The sequence below is a fragment of the Coregonus clupeaformis genome, chromosome 1, assembly GCF_020615455.1.
Source record: "Coregonus clupeaformis isolate EN_2021a chromosome 1, ASM2061545v1, whole genome shotgun sequence".
Classification (NCBI taxonomy): domain Eukaryota; kingdom Metazoa; phylum Chordata; class Actinopteri; order Salmoniformes; family Salmonidae; genus Coregonus; species Coregonus clupeaformis.
Genome location: NC_059192.1, coordinates 50,968,353 through 50,986,446, shown reverse-complemented (window position 1 = coordinate 50,986,446; position 18,094 = coordinate 50,968,353). Strand labels below are relative to the sequence as shown.

At 42.8% G+C, this 18,094-nt stretch overlaps 1 pseudogene; it reads right to left on the bottom strand.

Annotated features, from left to right (window-relative positions):
- LOC121570206 overlaps positions 1 to 18,094 on the bottom strand; it is a 167,232-nt pseudogene that overhangs the window by 123,233 nt on the left and 25,905 nt on the right.

Sequence of the window (18,094 nt, the reverse complement as noted above, 5' to 3'; positions counted from 1 at the left end):
GACCTGCAGAGAGCTGGGACCAAAGTAACAAAGCCTACCATCAGTAACACACTACGCCGCCAGGGACTCAAATCCTGCAGTGCCAGACGTGTCCCCTGCTTAAGCCAGTACATGTCCAGGCCCGTCTGAAGTTTGCTAGAGTGCATTTGGATGATCCAGAAGAGGATTGGGAGAATGTCATATGGTCAGATGAAACCAAAATATAACTTTTTGGTAAAAACTCAACTCGTCATGTTTGGAGGACAAAGAATGCTGAGTTGCATCCAAAGAACACCATACCTACTGTCAAGCATGGGGGTGGAAACATCATGCTTTGGGGCTGTTTTTCTGCAAAGGGACCAGGACGACTGATCTGTGTAAAGGAAAGAATGAATGGGGCCATGTATCGTGATATTGAGTGAAAACCTCCTTCCATCAGCAAGGGCATTTAAGATGAAACGTGGCTGGGTCTTTCAGCATGACAATGATCCCAAACACACCGCCCGGGCAACGAAGGAGTGGCTTCATAAGAAGCATTTCAAGGTCCTGGAGTGGCCTAGCCAGTCTCCAGATCTCAACCCCATAGAAAATCTTTGGAGGGAGTTGAAAGTCTGTGTTGCCCAGCGACAGCCCCAAAACATCACTGCTCTAGAGGAGATCTGCATGGAGGAATGGGCCAAAATACCAGCAACAGTGTGTGAAAACCTTGTGAAGACTTACAGAAAATGTTTGACCTGTGTCATTGCCAACAAAGGGTATATAACAAAGTATTGAGAAACTTTTGTTATTGACCAAATACTTATTTTCCACCATAATTTGCAAATAAATTCATTAAAAATCCTACAATGTGATTTTCTGGAAAATAAAATTCTCATTTTGTCTGTCATAGTTGACGTGTACCTATGATGAAAATTACAGGCCTCTCTCATCTTTTTAAGTGGGAGAACTTGCACAATTGGTGGCTGACTAAATACTTTTTTTCCCCCACTGTATGCACTACCCTCTGTAGCGCATTGCGGTCGGATGCCAAGCAGTTGCCATACCAAGTGGTGATGCAGCCAGTCAAGATGCTCTCAATGGTGCAGCTGTAGAAGTTTGAGGATCTGAGGGCCCATGACAAACCTTTTCAGCCTCCTGAAGGGGAAGAGGCATTGTTGTGCACTCTTCATGACGGTGTTGGTGTGTGGACCATGATAGATCCTTAGTGATGTGGACACCGAGGAACTTTAAGCTCTCGACCCGCTCTACTACAGCCCTGTCGATGTTAATAGGGGCATGCCCGACCCTCCGTTTCCTGTAGTCCACGATCAGCTGTAGGCTGATCAGCTGTAGGCTACACTCATTACATTTTCTAAAACATATTACCCGATTGAATAATTCAACCAAACCACATTACACTCTTGAATAATGCAACAATTCACAAGCATGTACATACAGACAATTAAAGGGTTTATTTTCTCGTCTGAAGGTTACAGTCATTACATTTTAGCTTCAAGAGTTGCTATAACAGCATGTCTTCAAGTAACGTTAGCCTATCAAAAATGACAATTAACCCTCTCAGACAAATATAAAAGTACAGTAGGCCCACCTTACAACAAACCAGGCTTCATTTTTATCAATATCATGCAAATCATTACATGCGGTAAAAGCAAATTGCGACTGAAAACGTGGGTATGTGAATTCATCACAACGAGCTGTTTTATATGGAAGCCCATACCAGCCACCAATTTTTTTAGTGATTTGTCAATGATAACAACCACAGCTGCAAGTAGCCTAGACAAGCCTATGTGCTCTGATTCCATCTGGGCCTGGCCAGGGGAAATGTAACGTCATGTTTTTATAGCCTAAGCTATGTATTTATAGCCTAAAATAGGCCCATTTATTTTTGTTCAGAGAAAATTTGAATTTGATAAAATTTGGTTTATATTCACACTTCCGGTGGCTAAGCTACCTAGGTCTTTTTAATAAAAAAATTGACTGGAATTAATCAATAAACACAATAGTGATGTTTAGCCGGCGCATCTTTTACATCATGTCACCCTACTGGATTCACGTCATCACGCAACAGACGTCATCAGAGCGCGCAACAGAACAGTGTACTGTCTACACTCGGTTTGTTGTTTTTATTTAATAGCTTTCATTAAATTGTTTTTAAAATCATAGCTGAAGTTTATATTGCTACTGGTTCCGCAAACCGGTCAGCCTTTACGGCTGGGACCGCAAGTTAATGTCCCGGATTCCTGTTAAGTAGCAGTTAGCCTACTCTATTTTCATTATGGCGAACAGCTAATGCTAGCAGTGCTAGCCCACTGGTGTTTTTATCCACGGCTAGGCACAAATGCTTCAGGTGTGAGATGATTTCCACACAATCACAAGATAAAGATAAGGTAGAACTGGAAAATGGACAGGGATTTGTCTGCCCTAAATGCACTACCATCAAGCATCTTAGGGAAGAGATCGTCCGGCTGTTAGCTCGGCTGCGAGAAAAGGAAAACCTGCTTTTGAAGTACACCGACCTTGCTGTAAACCAGTCAAACCAAATCTGTTTTAAATGCCTCCTATAGCAAAGCGTCCGATGAGTCGGGCGGCATTAAACTGTCCCAATCCAACAGACATGTTAAGCTCAACTTCACGGCCCATGGGAGACCAGACACTCGCAAGGCGTAGGAGATTGGGAAGGTAGTCTGGCCACCCATCTATCCGAGAAGATCAGATCCAGCTATCAAACAGCTTTGCCCCACTTGAGACGGACCTACCAGCCCCGGGAGTCAGCACAGATCCTGGGTGTATATCAACAGCCCAGTGGCACCCTCCCCACGGCCACCACAGTTCAGCAGGTCATTTCCCCATCAGATTCCATCATGACCACCATCATTATGGGCAGCTCAATGGTGAGAGATTTTGGCCTGCCCACGGTCTGTGGACCGACCAGGGTCCACTGTCACCCAGGAGCCCATGTCCATGACATCAACTCTCTCCTGCCCACGGTTCTGACCAACTTCTCCAATATTGACACCATCGTCACTCACGTAGGTTCTAACGACCTTCGTTTTAGGGAGGACTGCAAAAAATGTTTTAAAGACCCTCACTAGCACTGGGAAGATAATTATCATCTCTGGCCCCCTCCTGTGATACCGAAGGGGTTCTGAACTTTTCAGCTGACTCTTTGCCCTAAACGAGTACCTGAAGAAACTTTTCAACGACAAGGATGTCTCTTTTTGTGACAACTTTGATTTGCTGTGTGAGCAACCAGCACTTTTTTAAAAGAGACCGGATTCACCCTAACCGCAGGGGTTCCAGGATTATTTTCAGCAACATCACAAAACTGTTTTAGAGACTGACAGACAGGGTCTGATAGTGCTCCAGTTCTCCTTGTCAGAATAAGCAACAGAGGACTTGGAAACCATTTCAACTCCTATAGAAATGGCACTATAGTTATTGTGAGTAACCCAATTTATGTTCCTTTAACTCTGCCTTCTAGTGAGTTTATACAAACTGTCATCTCTTACCATTATGATAGATTGGAGACTGTCAGAAAACGTAACGTTAATAATTTGGTTGTTATTCAATTGGTTACCTTTAGGCAGATGCCCCAGGGGCAAAGTGGCCCACACTCATTGAATATGGCACTTTTAAATGTTAGAGCAATCCCTAGTAAAACCTTTCTCATGAATGACCTCATTATTGAGTGCAAAGTTGATTGCATGTTTCTCACTGAAACATGGCTGTCTTCAGACTGTAGTGCAGCTCTTATTGAAGCCTCCCCCCCCAGACTACATATTTTCATACTCTATCAGAAAAGGGAAAAAGGGTGGGGGGACAGCCTCTATTTTTACTAATGCTCTAAGCTGTAAGGACATTTCATTTGGCGACTTTGGGTCTTTTGAGCATCATGATCTACTATTTAACTGTCAACCACCAGTGCTGGCCATAACCCTATATAGGCCACCAAAGCACTGCCCCACTTTCTTTAAATGATTTCTCTGAACTATTGTCCTTGAGCACTATAAAAAAAATCACTGTTTTGGGCGATTTTAATATTCATGTTGACAAAGAGACTGACTCCAAGGCCATTGAAATTATTAATCTTTTGAGCTCTATGGACAATCCAACATGTTACTGGGCCCAACCGTAACCGCGGCCATACACTGGACCTGGTTATTACCAATGGGCTTTCTATTGACATATCCTCTATTCTTGATGTTGCTTTATCTGATCACAGTGTATTTGTTACTACCTTGATGCCCATAGCACAGGGTAATACTGAACGCATTACTAAGAAATGCCATTGTACCTCTGAAGTTGTTACAGATTTTATTGAGTGTATGAACAATACCCCATCACCTATTTGGCCTTCCTCTTCTGATGATTTAATTGCTAACTTTAATATCAAATTAAGGGCAACCATTGATGCCATAGCGCCAGTAAAGTTGAAAAAGGCCACATCCAAACGGAGAGCCCCGTGGATGAGTGAGAAAACGACTAAATTAAAGAGAAATTGCAGAGAAAGTCAAAGTTGCAGGTCCATTATGATATTCTGAGAGAGCAATTTGGCATATATAACAAGGCAATTAGAAATGCCAGACGGGCTAATTTTTCTAACTTGATCACTAAATCAAAATAATTTGAGAGTGCTCTTCCCGACCATTGATGGCCTGATAAATCCTATCCCCCGCAAACCTATGTGAACGTTCCTCCACATCTAAATATGATGAGTTTGCGGCATATTTCAGAGATAAGATTAAAACAATTAGGCTGGGTATCAGTCAAGCAAGACCTGATTAGATGTTTGATGAATGTGTCCTAGCCTACCACGCAAAGGCACTATGGATTTATTTTCCCTGGTTGACACAGATATGCTCAAGTGATAACACAACTTAAGTTTTCTACCTGCCTTCTCGATCCTATCCCAACCACCTTCTTCAAAACTGTTTTTAATTGTTAATCACTCCAACCTTCCACTCTTAAGAACAATTCTGAAGAAATTGGTTTTCAAACAGCTATTTTTTTTGAAAAACTCCAATCTGGCCCAGCACAGAGACAGCCTTAGTTAAAATGCTAAATGATCTTAGAGCCAACACAGATGCCAAACAGCTCTCTGTCCTTGTACTCTTGGATTTAAGTGCTGCATTCAACACTGTTGACCATGATGTCCCTCTGGACAGACAGGAGAGGTGAGTTGGCCTCTCTGGTCCATTTCTAAATTGGTTTAGGACATAAATTATTTAACCGGTCGAGAGTTTGTCACCCTTGGTGAACATAACTCAGAGAATACATATCATGTAGCGTTCCATAAGGTTCGATTTTGGGTTCGGTACTGTTCAGTTTGTTTATATATACACACAGTACATTCGGAAAGTATTCAGATCCCTTGACTTTTTCCACAGTTACATTACAGCCTTATTCTAAAATGGATTAAATTGTTTTTTCCCCCTCATCAATCTACACACAATACCCCATAATGACAAAGCAAAAACAGGTTTAGACATTTTTGTAGATGTATTACAAATACAAAACGGAAATATCACATTTACATACAGTTGAAGTCGGAAGTTTACATACACCTTAGCCAAATACATTTAAACTCTGTTTTTCACAATTCCTGATATTTAATCCCAGTAAATATTCCCTGTCTTAGGTCAGTTAGGACCACCACTTTATTTTAAAAATGTGAAATGTCAGAATAATAGTTGAGAGAATGATTTATTTCAGCTTTTATTTCTTTCATCACATTCCCAGTGGGTCAGATGTTTACATACACTCAATTAGTATTTGGTAGCATTGCCTTTAAATTGTTTAACTTGGGTCAAATGTTTCGGGTAGCCTTCCACAAGCTACCCACAATAAGTTGGGTGAATTTTGGCCCATTCCTCCTGACAGAGCTGGTTTAACTGAGTCAGGTTTGTAGGCCTCCTTGCTCGCACACACTTTTTCAGTTCTGCCCACAAATGCTCTATAGGATTGAGGTCAGGGCTTTGTGATGGCCACTCCAATACCTTAACTTTGTTGTCCTTAAGCCATTTTGCCACAACTTTGGAAGTATGCTTGCTGACTGATGTTTTGGGATGTTGCTTCAATATATCCACATAATTTCCCTTCCTCATGATGCCATCTATTTTGTTTAGTGCACCAGTCCCTCCTGCAGCAAAGCACCCCCAAAGCATGATGCTGCCACCCCCGTGCTTCACGGTTGGGATGGTGTTCTTCGGCTTGCAGGCTACCGCCTTTTTCCTCCAAACATAACGATGGTCATTATGGCCAAACAGTTCTATTTTTGTTTCATCAGACCAGAGGACTTTTCTCGAAAAAGTACGATCTTTGTCCCCATGTGCAGTTGCAAACCATGGTCTGGCTTTTTTCCTCCAGCATCGTCACAAGGTCCTTTGCTGTTGTTCTGGGATTGATTTGCACTTTTCGCACCAAAGTACGTTCATCTCTAGGAGACAGAACGCGTCTCCTTCCTGAGCGGTATGACGGCTGCGTGGTCCCATGGTGTTTATACTTGCGTACTATTGTTTGTTCAGATGAACGTGGTACCTTCAGGCATTTGGAAATTGCTCCCAAGGATGAACCAGACTTGTGGAGGTCTACACATTTTTTTCCTGAGGTCTTGGCTGATTTCTTTTGATTTTCCCATGATGTCAAGCAAAGAGGCACTGAGTTTGAAGATAGGCCTTGAAATACATCCAAAGGTACACCTCCAATTGACTCAAATGATGTAAATTAGTCTATCAGAAGCTTCTAAAGCCATGACATCATTTTCTGGAATTTTTCCAAGCTGTTTAAAGGCACAGTCAACTTAGTGTATGTAAACTTCTGACCCACTGGAATTGTGATACAGTGAATTATAAGTGAAATAATCTGTCTGTAAACAATTGTTGGAAAAATTACTTGTGTCATGCACAAAGTAGATGTCCTAACCGACTTGCCAAAACCATAGTTTGTTAACAAGACATTTGTGGAGTGGTTGAAAAACTAGTTTTAATGACTCCAACCTAACTGTATGTAAACTTCCGACTTCAACTGTAGGTATTCAAACCCTTTACTCAGTACTTTGTTGAAGCACCTTTCGCAGTGATTACAGCCTCGAGTCTTCTTGGGTATGACGCTACAAGCTTGTCACACTTGTACTTGAGGAGTTTCCCCCATTCTTCTCTGCAGATCCTCTCAAGCTCTGTCAGGTTGGATGGGGAGCGTCGCTGCACAGCTATTTTCAGGTCTCTCAAGAGTTGTTCGATCGGGTTCAAGTCCGAGCTCTGGCTCGGCCACTCAAGGACATTCAGAGACTTGTCCCGAAGCCACTCCTGTGTTGTCTTGGCTGTGTGCTTAGGGTTGTTGTCCTGTTGGAAGGTGAACCTTCACCCCAGTCTGAGGTCCTGAGCACTTGGGAGTAGGTTATCATCAAGGCTCTCTCTGTACTTTGCTCCGTTCATCTTTCCCTCGATCCTGACTAGTCTCCCAGTCCCTGCAGCTGAAAAACATCCCCACAGCATGATGCTGCCACCACCATGCTTCACTGTAGGGATGGTGCCAGGTTTCCTCCATACGTGATGCTTGGTATTCAGGCCAAATAGTTTAATCTTGGTTTCATCAGACCACAGAATCTTGTTTCTCATGGTCTGAGAGTCCTTTTGGTGCCTTTTGGAAAACTCCAAAGCGGGCTGTCATGTGCCTTTTACTGAGGAGTGGCTTCCGTCTGGCCACTTTACCATAAAGGCTTGATTGGTGGAGTGCTGCAGAGATGGTTGTCCTTCTGGAAGGTTCTCCCATCTCCACAGAGGAACTCTGGAGCTCTGCCAGAGTGACTATCGGGTTCTTGGTCACCTCCCTGACCAAGGCCCTTCTCCCCCAATTGCTCAGTTTGGCCGGGCGGCCAGCTCTAGGAAGAGTCTTGATAGTTCCAGACTTCTTCCATTTAAGAATGATGGAGGCCACTGTGCTCTTGGGGACCTTCAATGCTGCAGAAATGTTTTGGTACCCTTCCCCAGATCTGTACCTCGACACAATCCTGTCTCGAAGCTCTACAGACAATTCCTTCGACCTCATGGCATGGTTTTAGCTCTGACATGCACTGTCAACTGTGGGACCTTATATAAAACAGGTGTGCGCCTTAACAAATCATGTCCAATCAATTGAATTTACCACAGGTGGACACCAATCAAGTTGTAGAAACATCAAGGATGATCAATGGAAACAGGATGCAACGGAGCTCAATTTCGAGTCTCATAGCAAAGGGTCTGAATACTCATTTTTAATACGTTATGTGGTATTGTGTGTATATTGAGGAGGAAAACATTGTATTTAATATATTAAAGAATAAGGCTGTAACTTGTGGAAAAAGTCCAGGGGTCTGAATACTTTAAGTTTTCGCTCCAACAGCAGTTGTAACTAACCTGACTCCGCTTATCAACCAGCTAATTATTTAATCAGATGCGTTAAGATTAGGGTTGGAGTGAAAACCTACAGAATGGCAGCTCTCCACAAACAGGGTTGGAGAGCCCTGTCCAAGGCAATAGATCGCAAAGCAACATCCCCGCTAAACTTTTTGGAAATGGCAAGTTCACTTTCTCATCCATAAATAGTCAAGTGCAAATGCAGTTCAGCAGCTCAAAATCAGCAGGATGTGGGGCATTGTTATTAGGAAGGACATCTACCATGGATGGATCGCTAGAATAATGATTATGATCACACTTCATCAATGTAAATATTATGGGGAGACCTATACATTTGGCAGCCAAGCACGAGTTATCAGTGTAGCCTATTATCGTCTAGACATGACGTTGAAATATCTTCACGCCTACAATAACAACCTCCAGGCTTCCATCATAAGAGTCAATTCAATTTGAAAAAATTAAGAATACAGGGGGCAGTTTGGAAAAATTAATCCTGTGTGAATCGTCCTCTGGAATAGCGCACATGCTTGAATAATAATTACAAAACCAACGTCTCTAGTAATACCTGTCCGAATAGGGCTATAACATAGCAAAGAATAGGCTTATCAGTGTCAAGTGCGCCGCATCATCCCACGGGATCCGTCAAGGCTGCACACAGCAGAAAAATCACTAATATATTCTAGTTCCTACACCTCACCTTCTATATTCAAACAAAATAGGCCTTTTATAGGCAAATTGGCAGCATCATGCTCAAGTGAGTCCTCTAGAACGCAAATGTAGTCTTCCTAGTAGGACTCTGCAATAATGAGGTTGTCTGTATGTGTGCGCACATCCGTTCCAGCATGTTTAGGGAGTCAAGCAAAAGTCGACTCCAATCACAGGAGTCGGAGTCAGCTCCAAAAATCCTTGAGTCGTGCACCACTAGTTTTAAGGTCTCTGCACTGGCTGCCTGTGAGTTTTAGAATTACTTTAAATATTATTCTATTGGTTTTTAAATCAATCCACGATTGTGCACCCAATACATGTCAGACATGCTTCTAAGTTATGTACCCAGTAGGTCCCTCAGGTCCTCTGGCACTGGCCTTATAACTATCCCAAAGCCTAGGACCAAGAGGCATGGAGGCAGCTTTTAGTTACTATGCCCCCAGCCTCTGAAATAGCCTGCCAGAGAACCTGAGGGGATCCGCAACTGTGGACATAATTAAAATTGATCTTAAAAACAGCTTTGCTTTTCCTTAGGGTTCTTTTTAGTCGTTCAGTTTTTATTGCTATTCTTTTGTTTATCCTCTTATGTTAGTTGTGTAGTAAATATTTGTTTTTATTTTCATTGTTTTTATTAGTTTTTTCTCCTGTGAAGCACATTGTGTTGCATTCCATGTCTGAAATGTGCAGTAAAATAAAATTTGACTTGATATACTGTATGATTACCCTGTTAGTCTTTTTGTTAGTTTTGTCCAATCGCAGGTGTCTCTGTCTGTGTAAAAGGTTTGTTTTCATCCTCCCTAAGGACAGTAGTTTTTCCAGGATAAAAAAACAACAACATATGACCTGATCAGAAATCAAAGCCCATACAAAACAGTTTATTTTGTTAATGTGTTTTATTTTTTTATATATTTTTTTACAGCTGATTTATTACTATGTCAAACGCTACGACTAGGGTCCAGAGTTGGTTAGGTTAGCCTACTACCAGATCAGAAAAAACTATGGGCCCCAGGAAAACCATTGCCCCCATGCCACCACCCTGGGACCTGTGGTGCCACATCTGAAATCACCACACAATGTTTTAAATTATTTTTTATTTATTTTTTAAGCTACATTTTACATGGTTTTGGTGGTGGGGATGGGCTTCCATATTTTACATGGCTCACTGCAGCAGGTAGCTACTGCGACAATTTCAGAATTGTCTCAACAACAAAAAAACGAAATGTCTCAAATATTAGGAAAATGTCTATACATTTCAGCCGCTTCAAAAATATGGTTCTGCTATTACCATTTATACTGCAGGAGTGTAAACTCAATGAGACAATTCTGTTTACACTGCCCTCCTTCTAGTGGGGCAACTGTCAGGCGAGTGCCGTGCGCTACCTCCATAGGTAGCGGTCGAGATGTAGCAATTACGCAAGTTTACATTTGAGTAATGTGTAGCCGACTGTATTTTTACGAAAAGTGTAGCAAGTGTGAAGAGGTTCTAAGCTACTCAGCATGATTAAGCAAAAACCCAGCAGATTATTCTCGCTGTAATAACCAAACAGAGCGGTAACAGCATCACTCCCCGTAGTTTGAGCTTTGTGTGATGATGTCTTAAATCAGGGGCTTACATATTGTCAGTCTGAGCGGAGGTTAATAGATGGGCAGACCAGGGGGCTAACACTGTGAAGTCTACATATCAACCAACAGCGAGAAGTGAATTACTGGTACAGATACGGTCAAGCATATTGGCACCCATGCACGATTCACTCTTCTAAAATAAATTGAAAAAACATTGTGCATGTTTGATTTACAACTGCACAGAACCAAAAATGAAATTTGAGATTTTTCACTTCAGTCAGAAAAAATATTTGCACACAAGAAAAATACAAAACCATAAAATGGAGTTAAAAAAGGCAAGTGAAAAGTGCATGTGCAGGAGAGGAAGAAAAAAAAACTGAGGGGCTTGTAAGGCACCTCCCCTTTCAAATATTTATACAACAAAATAAATACATTGTCTCCTGATTTAATAAAACATAATTAAATAGTTGAGGATTTAAAGAAAATGAAAAACAATGTATTAAAAAAAATAATAATAATAATTAAACCTTTATTTAACTAGGCATGTCAGTTCAGAACAAATTCTTATTTACAATGACGGCCTACACCGACCAAACCCGGACGACGCTGGGCCAATTGTGCGCCGCCCTATGGGACTCCCAATCACGGCCGGTTGTGATACAGGCTGGAATCGAACCAGGGGGTCGCCTCAAGCACTGAGATGCAGTGCCTTAGACCACTGCGCCACTCGGGAGCCCAATCAGTGGTTAATCAATAGTGGCAGAAGATTATTGGGATGAGTCATTGTATGGAATGTCCAGGAGATCTTTTTTCATTTTGTATTTGAAGGAGTGCAGTTCTTGAGGTGTTCCGGGAAACTGTTCCCCAAAATAACTGAGTATTGAATTTGAAAAGATATTGAAAAGAAACAGGGAGAAGGTTCATTTTGAATGGAAATACAAAAATATATTAGTTGAAGTCGATTGATTTCTTAAATGTTGAGAATTTGAAGATAAAAGAGTGGAGAGGAACTAGCACGACTGTCGGAATGAGTTGCCATCCTCAAACAGTCTCTGTAGACCAGGGGTGTCAAACAAATGTTGGCCCAGGGGCAGCATTCGGTCTTCAACAAGGTCCGGAGGGCCGCACTGAAAATTGGTTATATTTCCTTGCCGCTAAAATAAAATAAAAAGTCCTCCATTCATCGTTTTTTCAATTTTCCATGCTCTGTCTAGCTTTCACTTCAGTGTTTATTAGAGAGCTGGACACAGTCAAGAAACTGCATGAATGTAGGTCCATTATAATTTCTACACAGTTTCGATTTCATTTTAGTCATTTTAAAGTACAATGCATTCGGAAAGTGGTCTGACCATTGTCTAGACGATAATAGGCTACACTGATAACTCGTGCTTGGCTGCCAAATGTATAGGTCTCCCCGTAATATTTACATTGATGAAGTGTGATCATAATCATTATTCTAGCGATCCATCCATTAATAACAATGCCCCACATCCTGCTGATTTGAGCTGCTGAACTGCATTTGCACTTTACTATTTATGGTTGAGAAAGTGAACTTGCCATTTCCAAAAAGTTTGGCGGGGATACTGCTTTGCGATCTATTGCCTTGGACAGATTAAATAATTAGCTGGTTGATAAGCGGAGTCAGGTTAGTTACAACTGCGGATGGAGCGAAAACTTACAGGAAGGTAGCTCTCCAGGAACAGGGGTGGAGAGCCCTGCCTAGGATAACAGCCAGCCAGGGTTTCATTAAATAAGCTATAGGCAATGCTTTTTTTGTTGCACATTTTAGGCCTACTTACACTGATGCATTTGGCGATGTTCAACTTCAATTCACTGGCAGTACGAAGAATAGCTTAGCCATACTCGATGATAGCCTAATTTACAGTTCTTTCAGAAAGTATTCAGACCCCTTGACTTTTTCCACATTGTTACATTACAGCCTAAAATTTATTAATCTACACAGAACACCCCATAATGACAAAGCAAAAACAGGTTTGTTTCCAAATGTATTAAAAATTAAACGGAAATACCTTATTTACATAAGTATTCAAACCCTTTCTTATGAGACTTCGAAATTGAGCTCAGGTGCATCCTGTTTCCATTTATCATCCTTGAGATGTTTCTACAACTTGATTGGAGTCCACCTGTGGTAAATTCAATTGATTGGACATGATTTGGAAAGGCACACATGCCTGTCTATATAAGGTCCCACAATTGACAGCGCATGTCAGAGCAAAAACCAAGGCATGAGGTCGAAGGAATTGTCCGTAGAGCTTCGAGACAGGATTGTGTCGAGGCACAGATCTGGGGAAGGGTACCAAAAAAATTCTGCCGCATTGAAGGTCCAAGAACACAGTGGCCTCCATCATTCTTAAATGCAAGACATTTGGAACCACCAACTCTTCTTAGAGCTGGCCGCCTGGCCAAACTGAGCAAATCGGGGGAGAAGGGCCTTGGTCAGGAAGATGGCCAAGAACCCGATGGTCACTCTGACAGAGCTTCAACGTTCCTCTGCGTAGATGGGAGAACCTTCCAGAAGGACAACCATCTCCGCAGCACCACCAAATCAGGCCTTTATGGTAGTGGTCAGACGGAAGCCCATCCTCAGTAAAAGGCACATGAAAGCCCACTTGGAGTTTGCCAAAAGGCACCTAAAGGACTCTCAAACCATGAGAAACAAGATTCTCTGGTCTGATGAAAGCAAGATTGAACTCTTTGGCCTGAATGCCAAGCGTCATGTCTGGAGGAAACCTGGCACCATCCCTACGGTGAACCATGGTGGTGGCAGCATCATGCTGTGGGGATGTTTTTCAGCGGCATGGACTGGGAGACTAGTCAGGATCGAGGGAAAGATGAACGGAGCAGAGTACAGAGAGATCCTTGATGAAAACCTGCTCCAGAGCGCTCAGGACCTCAAACTGGGGTGAAGGTTCACCTTCCAACAGGACACCGACCTTAAGCACACAGCCAAGACAACACAGGAGTGGCTTCGGGACAAGTCTCTGAATGTCCTTGAGTGGCCCAGTCAGAGCCCGAACTTGAACCCGATCAAACATCTCAGGAGACTTGAAAATAACTGTGCAGTGACGCTCCCAATCCAACCTGACAGAGCTTGAGAGGATCTGCAGAGAATAATAATAGTAACTCCCCAAATACAGGTGTGCCAAGCTTGTAGCGTCATACCCAAGAAGACTCGAGGCTGTAATCGCTGCCAAAGGTGCTTCAACAAAGTACTGATTAAAGGGTCCGAATACTTATGTAAATGTCATATTTCCTGGTTTTTTTTTTAAATTCTAAAAACCTGTTTTTGCTTTGTCATTATGGGTTATTGTGTGTGGATTGATTTATACATTTTAGAATAAGGCTGTAATGTAACAAAATGTGAAATAAGTCAAGGGATCTGAATACTTTCCGAATGCTGATGACAACAATACCTTTTGCAATTTTATTGGAGACAAATGAAATGAGATCTTTCCAGTTTCTTATTGCCAATGAGGATTCCACAGAATTTGGCAGATTGAACGCGGGATAGTAAATTATTGGATATACTGATTTCTTCATGGAAGGTTGTATATTTTGTAAGAGCTTTATTTGCTTTGAACCAGTTGCCTACATTATTTATGATTAGTCTTTCACTGTTAAACTTGAATCATGCCCCATATGAATTAATTTGGCCTTTCTGACAAGCATGGCTTAGGGCCAAAGTAGATGTGCAGGGGGACAATGAGTGAAGCCTCCCTTGGGAGTTGAGGTCAGCCTTCTTGACATACACACTTCACACACACACACACACACATACATCACTGGCAACAGGACCAGAGGTGCCAGTAGAGTCTACATACTAAATCAAAGGTCCAAGCAGAACCCCAGCAGGATAGAGAAATGCAGATGGGATGAAATACATTGGATGGAAAACTAGATGGATCTCAGGGTGGAGACAGACAGGTCAGAGGGGAAGGGGGGGCTAAACAAAATAAAATAACAAGAACCTGCACTGCTGAAGCCCCCTCCGCTCTCTCCCCCATCCCATAACACGCTACTCTGCCCGAGACTCAGCAAACACCTTTGCCCTTTTACATTGTTGGGTAGAGTTCAGCCCAAACACCCACCCTGGGACCCTTGGCGCTGCTGGAGGCCCTTTCCACTGGCCGTGCTTTGGAATGGGTGTGAGTGCGTGAACCCACTGTACCATGGGCCTCTAACAGGCACTTCATCATGAGGGTAGTGACACGGTTTGGGCCCAGGGTGCTCTCCACTGCTGTGTGGCTCTACTGACTGGAGCTTTGATTGTTCTAGCAGGGAGAGACTGGGCCGAGATGACGACGGTCAGTCAGATGGATTAGATAGACAGAGACAGATAGCTGGAGAGAGCTAAGCCGCTGAAGTATCAGCAGGTGACTGGCCCACATGCTTGGCTGGGAGAAGGTCCCTTGACCGGAGTGTCAGATCATCGCGCAATGCTGCTGGATCACAAAACCAACATGTCCATGATAGAGCTACCTGCTTTCTCTAATCTTCAGTTCAATATTCAAAACGAGGGTGGATCCAAGGATGAAGCCTAGGCAGTATAGCAATAGAAATGCCTACCCGGATCACATATGTGTAACTAAACTATGTAGCTACACATTACATCTAATTTAGAACCGAGAACTTGCAAGGAAATCTGTGGCGAGAGGAGTCTCCGCAGATCATGCAGCCCAGGATTGAGGATGCCTTGCAGTGGCGAGCAGAGTGGATATGGAGGAGCAGGTAGGGGTAAGTTGTGCGTGTGTGTGTGGTGTCAGGGTTTCCGTTAGGAAAATGTGGCGTCAGACACTGTGACCGGGAAGATTTTAATTTACCGGCCATTTGAGAAATTTACCGGACACATATGCATTAGGGCGTCCACCGACAGTGCTCTGAATGACAGAAATCACATTTAGATCATGGTAATTCATCTTAACAGAACATACAACTCCTGTAATGAAGCAGCGAGCTAGCGAGAGAGTGGAACGTCTCCCTGGAGTCACTTTTCGTCCTGATCTTCCAAGGCCCTTTCAGCGCCACAACATGATATAATCTACGGCGGAGGGGTAGAGATCCCCCTCTGCTGGTGACACTTAGTATCACACTGGATTTGAGTGAGGGTGAAGGTGAAAGGGGTAGAGAATGCTTACCTTGGGCAGGCTGGCCAGTGGGGTGGGGGAGAGGGTCAGCTCAACGTCTAGTTCAGGGGCTTGGGTATCCTCCTTATGCTTGACATCCAGGATCAGCTGGGCAAGGAAGTTCTGCTGGAAGCGAGTCCATTTGCCCAGAGCACCTGCGTGGAGCAAAGACCTCATCCAATTACCATGTTATACTTACACTTCTATGACCAAAACTGTAAGCCTTCTAAAGACCAGGCTGTTACTGTATGTTGAGACTGTTACTTACCTATCATGTTCATCTCTAGGCCAGAGAGTTCCTTGGCCCGTTGGAAGTGCTCCTTGGCTGGGTTGTACTCATAGTAGGTCAGAGAGGTGTAGCCACATTCAAGGTGGAACTGGATGGACAGGTTCCGGAGGGTTCCATCAGAGAACAGAGGCTCACACTTCATTACTGCAGAGAAGATGAGGGGGGTAAAAGGATAATATGTCATTCTATTTTAGTTAAATGTATAACTATTTGCATTGTTATCATAATCTATTATCAGTTCAGAGCGGTGTAAAAAAATATTGTTTTTCACTTCTTCAAAGTTTTCAAAAGATACCATCCCACATCCCTTTTAGCACATCTACTCCTAAAACAGAAGTATTCAGCATTTTTTAAATCACGGACATCCCTTGAAGACCATCCAGAGGTCCATTAGAGCTCAGTGCACCTGCAGACCATTCCCATGAGGCCATTCGTCAGCAACATCGTGAGCGAGAGATACCTTGAGGCGACACATTAAAGAGAAGAGGTGTTTTGGCTTTGTCCTTTGCTCTACCTCTCCCCGTCCGATAGGATTACCAGTTTGGTCTCGTTGAAGGCTGTGCGCGGTGTGGATATTATCCCTGGCTCCTAACGTGTATAATTCATGATGCGGTGTACCCTCGCATTCCCCCATTCAACATTTATGAGGCAGCCCGGGAGAGTGCCAAGGAGATTTACTCTGCGCCTTGTCACCGTCACCGTGTCACCTTCACACCAGGAAATTCGCTTCCTGGGCTGTTGTGAAATGTGCAACGGGAGTTTTATTTTATTTTTTTACACATGATTTGGAGTCAAATATCGATATAATATTGTCCAAAAATAATATTGCGATACGTAACTGTATTGCCTGCGCCCCCCCGCCATCACTACTACCTACCCATTTCACTTAGCTTCAAAAAGTTTTCTCCTATTTCATGCCTACTGATCACGACCCTGGCAGCAAATGAGTACAGCGTGACATGAAAGCAACCATATTATATTAGCATGGGCCCACACAGAACAAATTAGCATTTATCTTGACGGGTTTCCAGCTAATCCTTTTATTAAGTCTGTTATCTGGGCATTGTTAGAATGAACATTGACTGATTAATGAATTCTCAGGAAATGTTATGGTAGAGTGAAAAAGAGAGCAAATGAAAACAGGTCACAATAACAGTCAGTGCTTGAAATACATTTTTATTTTAACTCATTTTCTCGGCGTCAACTCAAAACCAACAGCAATGCGTAGGAGGGGAAAATGGATTGTAAAATCCCCTTTTCCATCTGCATGCCTCTCACAACCAGGAGCTCACACAGAGTAGTAAAAGGGATTGTGTGGTCTTTCGCTGGCTGCTCCTCTGGAATATGGATTGGCTTTCATCGCCAGCAGAGCCTGGTCACCCTTCACACACTGTTAAGCGTCACTCTCACACACCCCCACAACAAAAATCTGCAAACCAACATTTCAAGCATAACAGAAGTCACCTATAATCTTAAACCGTGGTCTGCTACTAATGACCTGGTGGCAGGTCTATGCAATAGGATAAACCAATGCTGGGCAAACAAGTGGACTATAATGAGCTCAAACCACCCTGAAAGGAAGGGTAAACAAAAAAGGGGGGGGTGTTTCAAGAGGGAGAGTTATGAAAGTGCCCTTTAGTCTCATTTTCACAATTTCTTCAACTTATATGAGGAAAAGGGGAAAACTCAATTGTGCACACTGGCTAAACCAATATCAAAGACTAATACTCCATTATGGAAGGGATAAACGCAGACGTTCTCGGAACAAGGCGGAGCAGAGTCCCTTTGCGGAGTTCATTTTTCCAAGGCAATGTACAGAACGGAGGTGTTTATTCCACTTATACCATAGTTACCCAAGAAAACAATACTAAAGAACATTTACCGGTAGAAATACAATTTCGTTCATATACAGGGCATTCGGAAAGTATTCAGGCCCGTTTACTTTTTCCATATTTTGTTACGTTACAGCCTTATTCTATAATGGATTAAATAAATAAAAATCCTCAATCTACACACAATAC